Consider the following 15,096-nt stretch of genomic DNA (forward strand, 5'->3'; position numbering starts at 1 on the left):
TTGATTAGTGTTTGCCCCATGGCGGACGACTCCATTAGACCGAATGATTGTTATAAACTAAATAGGTTGTGTAATTTTGTTGTACTTTTTTTCCCTTTCTTACCATCCGGCTAATGCAAAGTAAACTCTATACAAACACAAAACAGATGGATTAAATTGGTAGCATGTTTGTTCCACTCGGCGGGAACGGCAAGACCCAAATTAAATCCCCAACCGGGGCGATCGTTTTCACCACCCCATACCATCCCCGCACACGGGGCGTCCGGGGTACCGGTATATTATCGTTATTATTATGTCATTTTGGGGAAAATTTATCGTGACAGCAATCGTTGGTATTAGTTTGATGGTTTGATGCTTGAACGCTCAAGGATCGGTTTGAGCCCATCGGTACGGAATGCAATCGATACGCTACGATTCGCTGGAAGGTACACTCTCCCTGAGGAAGACAAAAAAAAACTGTGGCACACGGAGGGCATAAAAGACGGGGGGTGGACTCCCGTTTGGAACTATAAACCCCTTCCCAAGGGAAAAGCCCACGGTCACAATGTGTTAGATACACGGGGGAGACCACACTATCAATCGATAAGAATGCTCCCCTATTAGTTTTTTTTTTTGAGTGCCGAACCGAATGGATACACATAATGGCGGCATCGTGCTTGATTGAGAATAGAAAGGCAATTTCCCCTCGGTGTTCCCGATTCGCTGAAGGGTCCTGGTTGTTCCTTCATGCAGCATATAGCCCTTATCGTGGGAGGTCACTTTTGCATGTTTTTTTGTTACATTTTTATCCCTAACCTTATCGCCCGTGGTTTTCGTGCTGTGAGCTTTGGGTTTTTTTTTCCTCGATTCCTCTTTCCAAAGCGCCCATCAAAATCGATGGTTCGAACATGATTGACAGGAACGAGTAAACAAGGCAAACAATAGAAAGGTTCGGTACGCAAGGTAGTGCGCGAATGGACCGGTGCTAAAGGATAACAAAAAATGGGACGAACAAAAAAAACTCGAACAACAAACACCAAGGCAAGGATAAATATTTAATCGGTCACATCATAAACGCAAACCAGCCATCAACAATCAACCAATCCGGTGGGTCCGTCCTCCTCCTGGGAAGTCCAACGGCTGGGAGCTCATTTAGCCCGGAACTCGTGGCACCGGTAAAACCGGACACCAAACGGTGACCACACCGTCCATATTCTTGGAACCGTCCCAAAATTTGATCAGTAAGATGGCCGAACGGCACAGCATGGGCGAAAGTGCCCAGCGGGACTGCACATAAGAAAAACAATGTGTTTTGCTTCCCCCACGAAAGGGAGTAGCGCCCCGAAGCAATCACCTCTCGTGTTCGTCCCATGTCAATTGATTGAATCAATTTGTGCTTTATTACTTTCACGCTTCATGCTTGTATCGGCAGGACATTAGAAGGACGTTCGGACAGGGGCTGCCAGCAAAAAGTTGTGTAACGTCGGCAAAGAGCTGTTTATTGTGACTTTTTTTCCCCCCCTTCTCACGTGCAGAAGCTTAACGATAATGTTTGGTACAAGGGTGTACACACTATGCGAGCCCACCTCTGGCAAACATAATCAACCGGGAAAGCTCTTGGGTGAAGTTTTTCTTTAATTTGTTTCTTTTTTTTCGTCCCTCGTTTGATCCAATTATGTACCGAAACGATAGTCGTGTCAAAAATGCTGTAAAACGATTGACAAGGTAGTTTGTTGTGCCGATTGCATAACTTGAGGCGATGTATTAGGAAGGGTAAATCATTTACTTACACCAAAAGTGGACATCTTACTTATGCTGCTTATGCGTATGATAACTAATGATTGCAAATGACAATTCAACTTGCCTGATAATAATTCTACGATAAGCGTTTCAGACTTAAATATCAAAACTGTTACGAGCAGACATTCGGTTGGTAGGAGCACATATTGATCGGATACTCAGGCAACAAGGATTGTACTTTTTTTTCTTTTTTATTTTACTTAAGAAATAAACACTCCAAACAAAGTCACCAAAGCGAGTACGGGGACATCTACTGTCCAGCACCAAGATACTTTAACCTTTACCTTTAATGTTTGGATTAGCGTCATGAGCAGAGAGCTTTCGTTTATTGGACGTTCGGAAAGGAGCGAGCGATGGTGTACCTGGACAGCGCACAAAGCTTCTAATCGAAGCGGTGGAAACCCGGAGAGTCGTGTTCCCACGTGAGCATAGGCGAACGGAATTACACGAGCTTTTACCGTCAGCTCCGTTCGTTCGACCGTCGAACGTCATTAAAGCGCCGAAGCCAATGCTCGAAAAGGGCAACCGGGATGCGAACCGGCAATAGTGGACAGGGAAAATGAAGGACAATACAGTGCCAGTTGGGAACGGAAAGGTGAAAACGGTGTGTGCAACCTGAGGCGAGTTCAAAGGGAAGGCGAGTGAAAGCACACAAAAGGGAAAACCGGACGAATCGGAATCGGAAAAACGGGATCTCCACAGCTTTCCCCACTTGGTACAGTGCGGTGGTTAGCGGTAGAAGTAGAAAATAGTAGTTCCAGTAGAGTAAGACTAGACTGTCCGTCCGTTTCGCCAGCTGCCATTAGTTTCTCCCCAAAGCCGGGGAGAGCACAACGCCACACATTCGGGCACTATAGTGGAAGCGAAATGGAAATCCGTCATTAAATTTAATAATAGAAATTGAATTTTTCCATTAAGAGTCGCCCGGGCCGTTCTTTCTGTTCGCCGGCGCCTTCGTGTGCGAACGGCAGAATGTCGTCGGGCACAGGGAATATTTAGTTGATTATGTCCTGGGCGTATATCCTTTCCCCTACTTTCACCAGAGTTCGCCATTCCGTTTCCTTTATACCTCTCACGCGGTGCATTGTTGTGCCGCCGAGTGTCGTGAACAATCGTACAGACGGAGGAAGCATTGTGAAGGAAAAGCTTTGAATCTATCCGCTAGAAGCTACGCCGTACGCGGGATGGTGTGATGGGTTGTGGGAAAATTTCGTTCGACAGGATTCGATTACGAGGTACCACGGTTTGTATCAAGAGACGCTTTTTATGTGCTTTTGTTTTTTCCTTCTCTCTGGCACATTCTTTTTAGCATGTGCTCGTACATCTGTGTTTTATTACTCATGAATATTGATGTACAATTCCGGTGGAAGATGCACCGCACGAAGAAGCAACTGCGACGAGTTACGATTTCGAGTATCGAAATCGGAGGCACTGTGTATGCAGAAAAAAAAGGCACAGTGTAATATGGGGACGACTGACGAACTCACATGCAGTTTGTGGTGGCATAGGTGTCCGGACCTGTTTACTACAGCGAACAACTGAAACCGATTACCACTTGAAATGACTACATCGTGCGGTGAACAGCGGTAGTAAAATAAATCGTTTTATTGTATCGTTTGCGCGTCACTCGGATTTGGTAATATGCAATACAAAATCACCTTCGAACGATAAATACGTTCGATCTTTTTTATTCATTACTGTTACCACTAAATCTTGATCATTCGCTTTGGCACAGGTTTCACGTGCTATAAACAATGTTTAGTCCGATTTTTACGATTTGAGGTCTAGTTTGTGGAATTAGTGGACTGTATGTAGCTATCGGTGTTAAGAGACAGCTTCAGTAGTAGCAGAGAGTAGTCAGGAAATTTAAAGCTAACGATTGCATACTTTCAGGCGTTTTCGCAAGGAATCACGCTAATATTCGATTAATGCTATAATTTTGGTTATCAAAGAAGACATATTAGTTCCGCTTATTACTTCTTCAAAAAAAACTTAATAACGATGAAGATATGTAACCCAAAACCGAATGTTTGACATTTTAAATGAACATTGTGCCCTGAGTTCCATGTTCAAGAGCTGCGATAGAGTTCACTTCCCTTGGGCTAGGGTTTTATCCACTCAAGCCCTTCTTGTTCATTTTTCTTTCTCTCGATACGCTTTTGCGATTCCGAGCAACAATGCATTGTGGAAGCCCCCAAGAACCATCGAAGACGATTGTTAATTCCGTACCCTATATAGCCACAACCAAACAGAACCCGGTTGCTGTAGTTCAAATACATGCTTTCCAATAAATGTTCTTCATTTCTCTTGTTATTATCGTGTCCGTTTGTGGTGTTCCCTTAAGGATGTTGTGTTTCTTTTTCTGCCCTGTTCCAGCTCCCTTAATACCCATTCGAATGGATGGCACTCGGTTCGTCTTCCCGGTCAATAGGACCCATCCACACCGGTATAATCCAGAAACGAGCTAAAACTAACGATCAAACTCAATAATTTATCGACTCCCGTCGAGTTGAGAACGTATTATACTGGCTTGCCGTTGTTCGTACGTTGCTAGTGCCGTGCTTACTCAACTTTGCTTCCTTTTTTTCTCGTCTCATTTCCAGCCTCTGAATCATTCAACCCCGTGTGTAGACGTACCCACACCCACCCAGCACTCAGCAGGCAGTATCACCGGCGCGGAGGCAACAAAACAGCAGCAAACACGCTGCCAATAAGGATCATGACAGTGCGGAAAAATAATCTCCTTCTTCGCTCGCCGTCCACCATCCAGCCCGCATTCTCCACCAGCACGCGAAAAAAAGCGGAATAAGAAACCGGTAGATTTTAATTAGCGTCCTATAGTGGCGGACAGCAACGGTTCCTCCCTTTGCGCAAGTAGAAACAGATCCATCACCCAATCATCCCATTCCGTCAGCGTCTAGGCGTTTCCCGAACGGTAAAGGTGGTAATTAAAACCCGGACGTAGCACGGGACCATAGTGTAATCGAAAAAGCAAAAGAGGAACCACGTAGAAATCGGAAGCAGAATAAGGGATGACGCTATTGTGATCGAGCTGCGGTATAAAAGGAGTTGGTCGTCCAAGATATTTCTAGTGCTCCCCGTTTATTGTCGCTTGTCTGCCGCCCTGTGGATAAGACAAACTATCGAGACATGAAGCGAATTGTGCAAATTGTTTGGATCAGCTAACAATGATAACATTTTCCATTCTTTGGAACGAATATATATTAACTGTTTATCAGTTTGGTTTGCCCAGGCTCGAGACGAACCAAACAACACCTGAGCGAACGGGCGCAATAGGCAGAAGACTAAAGATTTATGTTGTTTTCCATGTCCTCGGACATGGTTCGATTCGCTCCAGACGAAGCTTATTCCTCTATCTCTGTTCCCTTCACATCACAACCACATTGAAGGTGGATTTTCATTAAGTTCTTATGAAATATTAATTGGCCTAAGTAAAACTGTCACTGCCACTGGTGGGAACCGCTGTACGAAGAGGACACTGCCGGGCAACCGTCACCACCACAAAAGCTGACCAATGTTTGTTTGGCTGTGTTTATTTGTTTATCCACCTTCCAGCACTCGTTCTGCCGTCAGCGTGGATGGCACCATGACGGGAAACGGTGTTGTAATGCGGGCAGCTGGGCTATCCTGCCGAAAACGAACGTCACGCGATTGGATGTAATTAAAACGAGTGGACCTGCTAGTGGAGGGCTTTGTCTTGCTTTTGCTGTTTGTTAGAAAAGACAACAGCGAAAGGTAGCAAAAAAAAAGTACAACAACCAAGCGCATCCTTCTCTCAGGCGAGTCCTTACGTCACGCTGATTGCGTGAAGGGACACACGCAGGCTTGAATAATGCCCGTGGGTAAAAGATAAGTGCGCCAGAATGTCCCCCTGTAGAACGCCCAATGTATCTGCTTTTTTTTTGCGTAAAATAGCAGCAGAAAGGAAGCAAACAGGAACATTACAAACACTCTGGCACAAGTAACGAGGCTGCGGAAAAGCCCGCCAGTTGAGCAGCTGTTTCGTAAGCGGATCAACGGGTGGAAAATCAACCACACTTTTGCAACGGCACATACGCAGCAGTCAAAATGGGAATAAAGTTTTACACAAACGTGTGTTAAGGTTATGTTTGCTGTTTGCTTAGAATTAGGCGAACGTTGACTGGTGCAGTGAGATAAGTGTGTACGTGAAAAAAAGACGCCCTCGTTCATCAACAATCAAAGCGCTTATCTTTAGCTACATAATAACGCAGGGTTAGCCAACTAACATCTTGTGCTGCGGTTAATTTAAAATAAGGACAAACGTGGGTGCTCTGTGTTATGAAAATTCATGTAAGATTGTTGTTAGAGTGCTGTTTAAGGACTCATCAGGATTATTTTGAAATTTAATCTAAATTAATTAGAATATTTGGCAGCCAGGTGGCATGATGGTAGCGGCGCCGGTCTTCACACCAAAATCTCTTCCGGGCCAATCCCCCGTAGCAAGGACTGACTAAAAAAAAAATAGAATATTCACTATAGCTTAAAATCCTACTCAAAGTACTATTCGGTATTTCTGTATCAAAAATTACACTCTCGGACGGAATTTATCTGTCAATCGTCCAGAACCCTATTTGACAGATATACGAAAAAATTGTTTGATAGAAAAAGCAAGATCTAATTACTCCATAAAACTTCCCTTCTTGACGTTTTGAAGCAGTTTGTTAATATGCTTAGGAAATTACGTAAGCACCATTCCTTGCATTTAAACAAATTTACTCCATAACCCAAGTCCGGCCGTACCTTAGTTTGTCCACCCCTGCCGTAAGGTGTATGCTCGTGTGCGTGAATACTATAAATTGATATAGATAAAAAAAAAAACATGACTGTTCACAGTGGTGCAGCGCGAAGGGAAAAAAGGAGCAACTTCAGGTTCCACGCACAGATAAGACACGCGAGCGTAAGGGATGTAAGGGCTCGAGGCAGGGATGATGCGATAACAGTTTGCTGCTTTGCTAGCATATGAGTTCTTTCACATTGCTGAGTTCTTCAGTTCCAGATGTCAGCCGTTTAGTCACTAATCAGTCGTGGAGCTTATCGTCTCGCGTATCCGAAGTGTCATCCCCGGCTCTGTGTTGTATGAAAACTGGGATAGTTAGATAAATTCTACGCCTGTTTGCTTAGTAAGAAGTGCTATTTCGAACGAATTTTTAAATCAGAAAGGGTAATATTTGTGACTTTTGATAAATTTGTGTAGTGAATCCTTTTTAAGAACAATTGTACAGGTCTCGTACACAATCGTTCAAGATATTCCTTTTAAAAATGCACAACCACGTATAAAAATATCAATCCAAAATGCTTCGTTGTAACGTCAACGTTAAATCCCGCGATAGCTATTACAAAACAGCCTGCTAAGACCAAACGGAAAGCCCAAGAAATTCATCCAACCCATAACAACCCATTCGCCCATGCCCACGGTTTCGCCCGGTTTCGTCAGCACTCTTGCTCTTGTTTATCTTAGATAAGAAGTTCACCTTTTTCTACGCTTCCACTCATTTTGTGTATTTTGTGTGTGTGTGTTTTTTATCTTCTTCTTTTCCCTTCCCTTTACTTACAGCGATCGCGCGTTATCTTCCCGCGGCCTGCTGCTCTTGAGCAAGTGTGTCTCCCGACGGCGCAAGGAAGAAGTCGGTCACTCAACAAGTGTTTCCGCCGTTCGTGGCAACGCGCAAAAGTGTTGTACGTAGTGCGTGTGCGAAGCAAAGTGTGCGTTTATCCCAAGTGCTGGTAAAAGCCACGGTGAGCTAATTAGAAAGGAAGCGGCCAAATAATCGATTGCTTGCCTATCCTTTGACGAGAAAACGGGGTGGGAAAAGTGGTTTAAGCCTTGTTTGAGGCGTGTTTTACGTGCGTGTGTATGTGTGTGGTGTTTGTTGTGCTGTTCGTAGTGATATAAGCATAAGTGTGTCGTTGATCCGTTTCCTAAGCTATTCCAGCATAGTTGTTTTTATTTTTCGTTGGGAGAAATTTATTATCGTGTGTGTGTGTGTGTGACGCCACTTCCGCTCAATACTCCCACCCGTCGGTTCATTCCAACTTCCGGTGCGCGTGTTATTTCCTGCTCGTATCGTTAGTGTTGCGGAAGGAAGATCCTCTCCGCGGCATCCCTTTCCGGCCGCATCGTGATATCGCCACCACTAGCCCGGGAGGCATCCGCCGGCGTCCGGTTCGGTATACCGTTAATATCCGCCACGATGCTGAATTCGCTCGAGGCGCTCGCGGGCAAGATTTCGCCCGGTTCGGGCAAAAATTCGCCCTCCACCCCGAACGGTACGACCGGCAGCGAGCTGATCGACAGCAATGGCAACAACAAGCTGCTCAGCGGTTACCACCTGCGGACCAAGCTGCCGTACCAGAAGCCCGGTCTCAGCAACAACAATAACAACAGCAACGTCGTCAACAATACACCGGCCGCGGCAGGCATTGTGCCGGGTGGCGGTGGCGTAGTGCCGCCGCTGCCCGTCGGGTTGCTTAGCCCACAGGCGGTGGCTATGCTCGGGGTCAGCAGTATTGCCACCAGCAACACCAACGGCAACAATGGCAGCAGTAGCAACCTGCACCCCACCAACACTGCCGCCGTTGCCACCGCGAACAGCCATCGGACCACGAACGGGACCAGTGACGCCATGATCGTGGACGATGTGCAGATGATGGGCGTATCGTCGAAAGAAAAGTGAGTGGAACGGAATGCTATCTATTTCATGGTGTGCGTGTGTCACACCATTTTTTTGTGGTTGAAATTCAGGTTTCAGGTTACGATTTGGTGGAGTTTTACTTGTGTTGCTCCACACGGAACAATGTTTGTCTAATGCAAGAGTTTGACGGAGAGAGCACTGGAAGAGTTTTTGGAGCGGCTAGAGGACCGGCAGGTCCCATGGGAACGGACACACACGGTCGCAGATAAGGAAGATAAATGGGGCGCGTTGAGTGTAGTGCAGATAACGGGACATGTCGCATTGTAGCGAGGGGTGGATTAGTCTCGAGAGTCACTCGATTGCGTCAACTTGACAGGTTCCAAGTGATGGAGTTGAAGAGCAAAATTGTACACATTGCACGGAGCAGCTCCAGGTTGAAGCATTGGGTTTGAACCATTTCCGTTTGATGATGCCCCAGTCGGCGAAAGTCTTGAATCGAATCTCAAATCTACCGGTTGCCTTTTAGCAAGAACTCCGACGAACCCAGCTAGGGCGGAAAAGACGGAAATTCTGGGACAAATATTGAAATCTGACCATTGGATCAGATAACACTAACAGAACGGACAAACCGTATGGGAATTCTCACGGCAAAACTTCTTAATGTATTCCACCAAAGCAGTCCATCAGTTGGTCCTTCCACCAGACAGTCATTTTCAGGCTAATAAATCCAAACGACATCCAAAGAAACATTAGCGACAGTGATTAACACTCTTCCAATCGATACCGGCTTCGGGCTGGTGTTTGGCAGGGAAAAAAACTTTGACTACCAGTATGCGCACGGCCACATTTGGTGATGCCTATCACAGTAACTGTCTGTCTGACAGGACACAACCCAGAAAACGGAAACTCTATTCTAGCAATGGTCCCGCAAACGGGAAACAATAATCATAATTCCGACCCGAAAACTTTCCACCACCGAGCTCACCGGGGGAAGACTCGGCGAAGAATCGTAACGAGACATTTCCGACGACACCGCGAGGCGTACCCTCGATGATGGTGGTAACAGTACTGCGGAACCAGAGCGAAGAACCGCAAAACCGCATCCATCGCAGTTAAAGCGACGGCCGTCTCGTCCAACAAGAGGTGGGCCCTCTTGAGAGGTGGACTTTAGCGAAACTTTCCTTCAACTATCGTCCGCTCGCGTGTGTTGGTTCTCTCGATTCCTGGTCCATAAATCGGATTGATGCGATAAGAAGGTAGCGGTCCTGACAGACACCGAGGATACGCGACTCCCATTGTCCCCGATGGGCAGGGAAAAGGAGCGCAAGATAATGAATTAGGTCGAGCAGAAGTTTTACTCTTGCTTCCCGATCTTGCATGGGTATTGGAGCATGGGTGTCATCGTGCCCGCGTTGACCCTCGAAGTCAGAGCACAGGGCAAGTCCATCATCAAGGCCGGGGCTTTATGGACGTGGTTTGTCCCCCGGGGGCTACTACTCTAGCCCGGGTAGCCATTTTATGCGACGAAAACTTCAACGCACCAAACAAATCTAAAGCTGATGGTTTTTTGTCCACCGTGTCCACTTCCTTGCCACACGAGCCTTGGTGAGGGCCGTAAAATTTGTGGACGCTTTATGTGCTCCTTTCGTTTTTGCTCTGTTTGTTTGTCTTTTACGACCTTTCACATGGACCTCGCCGTCGTTATGCATTCATTGGATCTTTGGAGCGATTTCGTTCTGCTCTTGCTCTTGCTGTTCCGGCAACAGTGGAACATCGATATCACTGACGTAACCCTTAAATCGTGGGACAGTACCGCAATGTCTGCCTTCCGCGACTTATTGAAGTTTGAGCTCACAAAAAAGGGACCTGGTGCTTTGCCACCAGGTTGTGGTTGATGCCAATGGCACGATAACAATGGATGATGCATGTTCCTGCAAGTCCCATTCCCTGCTATTCGTGTGCTTGAAGTTCGTCGACTCGGGTGCTTGCAGCAAGTGAAGTACTCGTTTTGATTCATAAGTTTCCGATTCCTTCCCTTTTCGCCCTCGCACTGTTAAGGTACCTTCCGGTAAAAGATCGATGGGAAGATCAATTTCATGCTGGAGGGGAATCAAATGCATACTTTCCACCAGTGCAATGGATAGCAAAATCAGCATTATCCCGTACGGTCCATCCGGCAGAACTCTCTAGGCGGCAGTAGTCAGTTTGCACATTACCAGTGTTACTGATGACCAACAACACGCCGATGCCGCAGCAAACAGCACATTCGTGTGTAGACCGACGCGTTCTGGAAATAATAATCAGTAAAGCCTCATAATGATAGCAATAATAATTCCTCCCGCTCCAGACGGGACCATCCACCTTACGATTAGGACTATCGACGGGTGGACACTCCACGAATTGGTGGTCATCAGTTACTCCGTCGGTGACGTTGCTTTAGAGGTTCCAACCAGAGGAAAACCTCTCGTTTCCGCTCGATCCTCGTTGTTCCAGACATCCAATCGATGGGCCGGTGGATGGCCGACCGGTCCGAAAACCCTACAGCGACGTGGACGACGTTTCCAGGACAATCCGACAATCGCGCTAGTGTGGTGTGCATCCAGCGATAGCACAATCATTTGTGGCATCTCGCCACCACCGTACAAAGTTAGTCCATTTAGTTCGATCGGGTTTGTGGGGGAGGTGGAGTTAGTTCTGATGTTTTGCACCGCATACCGACTGCTGTACGTATGTACTATATCTCCACCAGCTACAAAAGACACCTGTCTCGCTGTGTTCAGTTGTACGTGTGACGCCGTGAGGAAGATGGCAGTGCGAGCGCAAATAGTACGTCGCACCGGAATAACTTATGTGCGCGTTCTCGACATATCGGAAGGCATTTTCAGGGCATTCTGTGCCGTGTAGTCCTGGCGTGCTTTTGTTCCGGGCACCTCCGTACGGATGCACGGGTGGCGTACTTTCGCCGTTGTTATTGCTGTCATGTGTGGCGGTATTGGGGCGATCCAGTGTCAGCTGCCTGGAACTGGCTGCGGGAGCACGCAGCGCTGGGGGTGCTACGGTACGGAATCAATAAATTTACGATATGACAGCGATATGAAAACATATGTAGATTTTATTACTACACAAGTGCCCGCACACTGCTTGCCACGGATGTTGGTGGACGATTGGAAGCAGTGTTTTTGCCTGGGCATGAGTACCTTCCACAGGCCATGGACACACATCGGGAGCCACTTGAATTTCGATGCATTTGGCGACACGTTCTCTTCGACATCGAGCACACACATCGAGTTTCTCGTTCCCCGAAGAACGGCTCACTCGCACACGCACACACACACGGTCGCTGATTGACACTTCCACTCGAATGACAGTACACGCTTTGAGCGGGACGTCATTTTGTGTGCGGGAAGCCGGAAGCGTCGGATTGAAATAGCTGCGCTCAGAGCGCTTGATTGAATGGTACGCACGCAGCAGACAAGGGCATCGGGGATAACAGCTTCTCCAGCATTTCCGCGTTCTCCGGGGCTCTTCCGAGAGAAAAAAATCTATTCCCATGGCATGCTGCGTTCCGCTTTAGCCAGCGCATTTTTTAGACTTTTAAAACGGGGTGCTTTTATATTCGGCGCCGACACACGTAGCCCGCGTGCAGAAGGTGGGCAAAAAGTTTTTAACGAGTTTCTTCAAGAAAAACTCGCACTAATGGCACCTGTTTTTGGGATGGCTGTGTTGTGGATGGGGGACCATAAAAAAAAACAGCACAGCGAGGCATTCGCGAGAAAATTCTATTGGAAGGAATTATTTCCACTTCACATGAGGAAGCTTTACGTACAATTCGTTTCAATGTGCCATGTTTTAGACGGCATAAAAGTAGTCATCAGCACATGAGCTTGATAATGATAGCCATACATAATGTGCGCCGCACCGAGTACAGCCGAAATGCGCCATTTTAGCGATAAAAGTTTCCGCATGTGATCAGCAGCATTAAATAACTGTTCGATGAGGAGTTAAGGCAGAGATCCTTTTTTTTCCTGGTGACAACAATCGGCATCGTGTCACGTTCAGAAGAGATAACTTGGGCTGATTTTTCACTCGGTTTGAATCACAATTATGCCGGATGAACCTTTTCGAGGTGAATAATTCGTCAAAACAACGCACTGCGGTAGGGAGAATGTTCTCTACCAACCAAGTGCTCGCAATCTACCATGAACCAATCATCATAAAACACTGATTAAGCCGCAAGATTCATTTTCATGTCGATGTGTATTTTTTTCTTCTCTTCGGTCATTCTATAAAGTATGGAGTATTGCATCAAGTAATTCTAAATGAAGATCCCATTTGGAAATGCTCCACCAGCGGTACCCACGCTGCCTGTTAGGGGCTTATATTTACGAAAGATCAGAAGAAAGCCATTACTGCTACGACTCTGTTTATTGTACTGATCAAGCTGTAAGAAGGCGCGATGAGGAAAGTCAACGAGAAAACAAAACGCCAGTACTCGGTCTCGGTCTTACCGATTTGCTTACTGGGTCAGGGTGTTTTTTTTTCTGCTCTTCTCCCGAACGACCAGCAACAACGCTTCTTCGTGTGACATTGGGTGAGTTTGTTTGCCCACTCCGGCACTGACTCCATTGGCTGGCTGCAGCACCATGCTCAGCCGTTCCGTGTGCGGGTAGAACGCTGGAAGCTCCGAGCATTTGCATGAATAAGTAAACGGGGCCTTTTTGCTTGTTGACGCCACCGAGCGATGATGCAGGGCCAGGGCGCAGTGGATTGTTGCCTTCTTAAGGATGCGGCCATGCTTGCCGTGCTGTGGTCCCTAGTGGAGAAAATCTGCACAGCAGAACGACAGCAGGGAGCGGCATCAGCCGCCAGAGCGAGGGCAACAGAAGTACCTCTTCTTGAAAACTCTCGAACCATCCCGTCACCACAGTGAACGGATAGATTCAAGCCAAAAATTCCAGCTGATTATTTCGTGAGCTTTAGCACCTGGCTCCCCATACCGCGATGCCCCTATTTCAGATTACGTTTTATCCCCACACCTGGCGGAATGGTAAGAGAAAAACAAGGAAACCATCTCGACTCGATTTTTACCTTGATCAACTTAATCCAGATGAATGGAGAACGGGCACCAGCCGGATTTCATCGGCCTGCCCTCCCGGTTGAGCGCATTCCACCGCTAAATAATTTACATATTTTTGTGCAGATTCCCGACCAAAACCCACGATGATGGCGTTTATTTTTTTGCGAGTGTGTGTGTGTTGCTACCGTCCACTCGCTTCTCGGTTTTGTTTTCATTTTTCCGTACGACAAGCAGATGGACCCGGTTTGCTTGCTGTGCGGCTTCATGCAGATTTTTTACCGCATCATGCGAACGCCTCTTCTGCCGCGTGTGGGCTGAGGTTGAGCCGATTTGAGGCCTAAGAAAAACTTACTGTTGGAAAATCTCACGCACAAACACACCTTCTTCGCACCCGCAGTGACGGTGTTTTGCCGAACGCTTCGCTTGCTGTTGCCTGGCATCAGAAGAAGAAACGGGGGGAATACGGAGGAGACAGCGGCAGTGTACTTGGAGACAAGAGTTGTTTCAAAGTTGAAGAGATTATGTTGCGTTTTTTTTTCGCCTTTTGTAGGGGAATTTTCCACCCTTCCTGTTCAACCCCGCCACGAAAGACTATTTGACGCTTGAGTTCCTATCGTTGGGCGGAAAATCGAATGAAAATCAAAGCAACCATCGAACGAACATGGATTTTTCTCCCTCGCTTTTACAAAGCTGTGTTCATTTGTGAACCGGTTCGAGGTAGCGTGTGGGAAGGAATATTTTTCGGGTGCAAAAAGATGGCCCTCGCACCTAGCGTCTGGCAGAAGAGCCGTTTGGTAGGTCCATTTTTCCGGGAGAGCAACAAAAAAAAAACCAACCTTCCCGGAACCCAATCCGCAGGATTTGCCGTCAAGTCTTTCTCGAAGAAGAAGAGCGAAATGCTAAACGAAAGTCACAACCGGTCGCCCATTTCTTAAGGAAATGATGAAGAACGCAGCACTGGTGGTGATTTACATACATTATTGTGTTTTGTTCGATGGCAATGATGTGGCGGTTTTCGGGGTTTTCCTTTGCCGGCACAAATTTCGCTTCACGGAAGCGCAAAGCGAGAAGCGGAAAGGTGCGGTACTGTCGATGCCGAAAAGATACGATGTTTCCTTCCTGTGATGGGTCGTGTTTTTTTTTCTTCCCGCTGTTGAAAAATGGTTGGAATTTTTTTTTTGCTGTGGTTTTATGCCTTCAGCTCAAAACATTCGCTCCAAGTATTGATAAACGGTTTCGAGATTAATGATAAAAGTGGTGTGCAGCGACCCGCTAATCCCACGTAAGCCAGTGAAGGATTAGAGGGATATTTCGGTGTAACATCATCCCCGGCACGAGGTTTTGGGCCCCGGCGAAGAACGCGCTCATGCTGGAGCAAAATTGAAAGCGTCAATCAAGATGATAAAGATTGCTGTTTTTCGGTCGGTCAATCCCCGCCGAATTTGATTATGGCTTTATTTTTGGATGTTGTTATTTTATACGGAAGAAGATCGGTTGATAGGGTGCGGGAAATAAAAATGGGGCAAGGTTTGATAGCGTGGATGATAATCCTTGGTTTTACACGAT

The 15,096-nt window shown here is 46.8% G+C and overlaps 1 pseudogene; it reads left to right on the top strand.

The window, feature by feature from the left end:
* Positions 1-8,012: 8,012 nt before the first annotated feature.
* LOC128710982 (protein MAK16 homolog) overlaps positions 8,013-15,096 on the top strand; it is a 31,829-nt pseudogene continuing 24,745 nt past the window's right edge.

This window comes from Anopheles marshallii, chromosome 3 (genome assembly GCF_943734725.1).
Source record: "Anopheles marshallii chromosome 3, idAnoMarsDA_429_01, whole genome shotgun sequence".
NCBI lineage: Eukaryota > Metazoa > Arthropoda > Insecta > Diptera > Culicidae > Anopheles > Anopheles marshallii.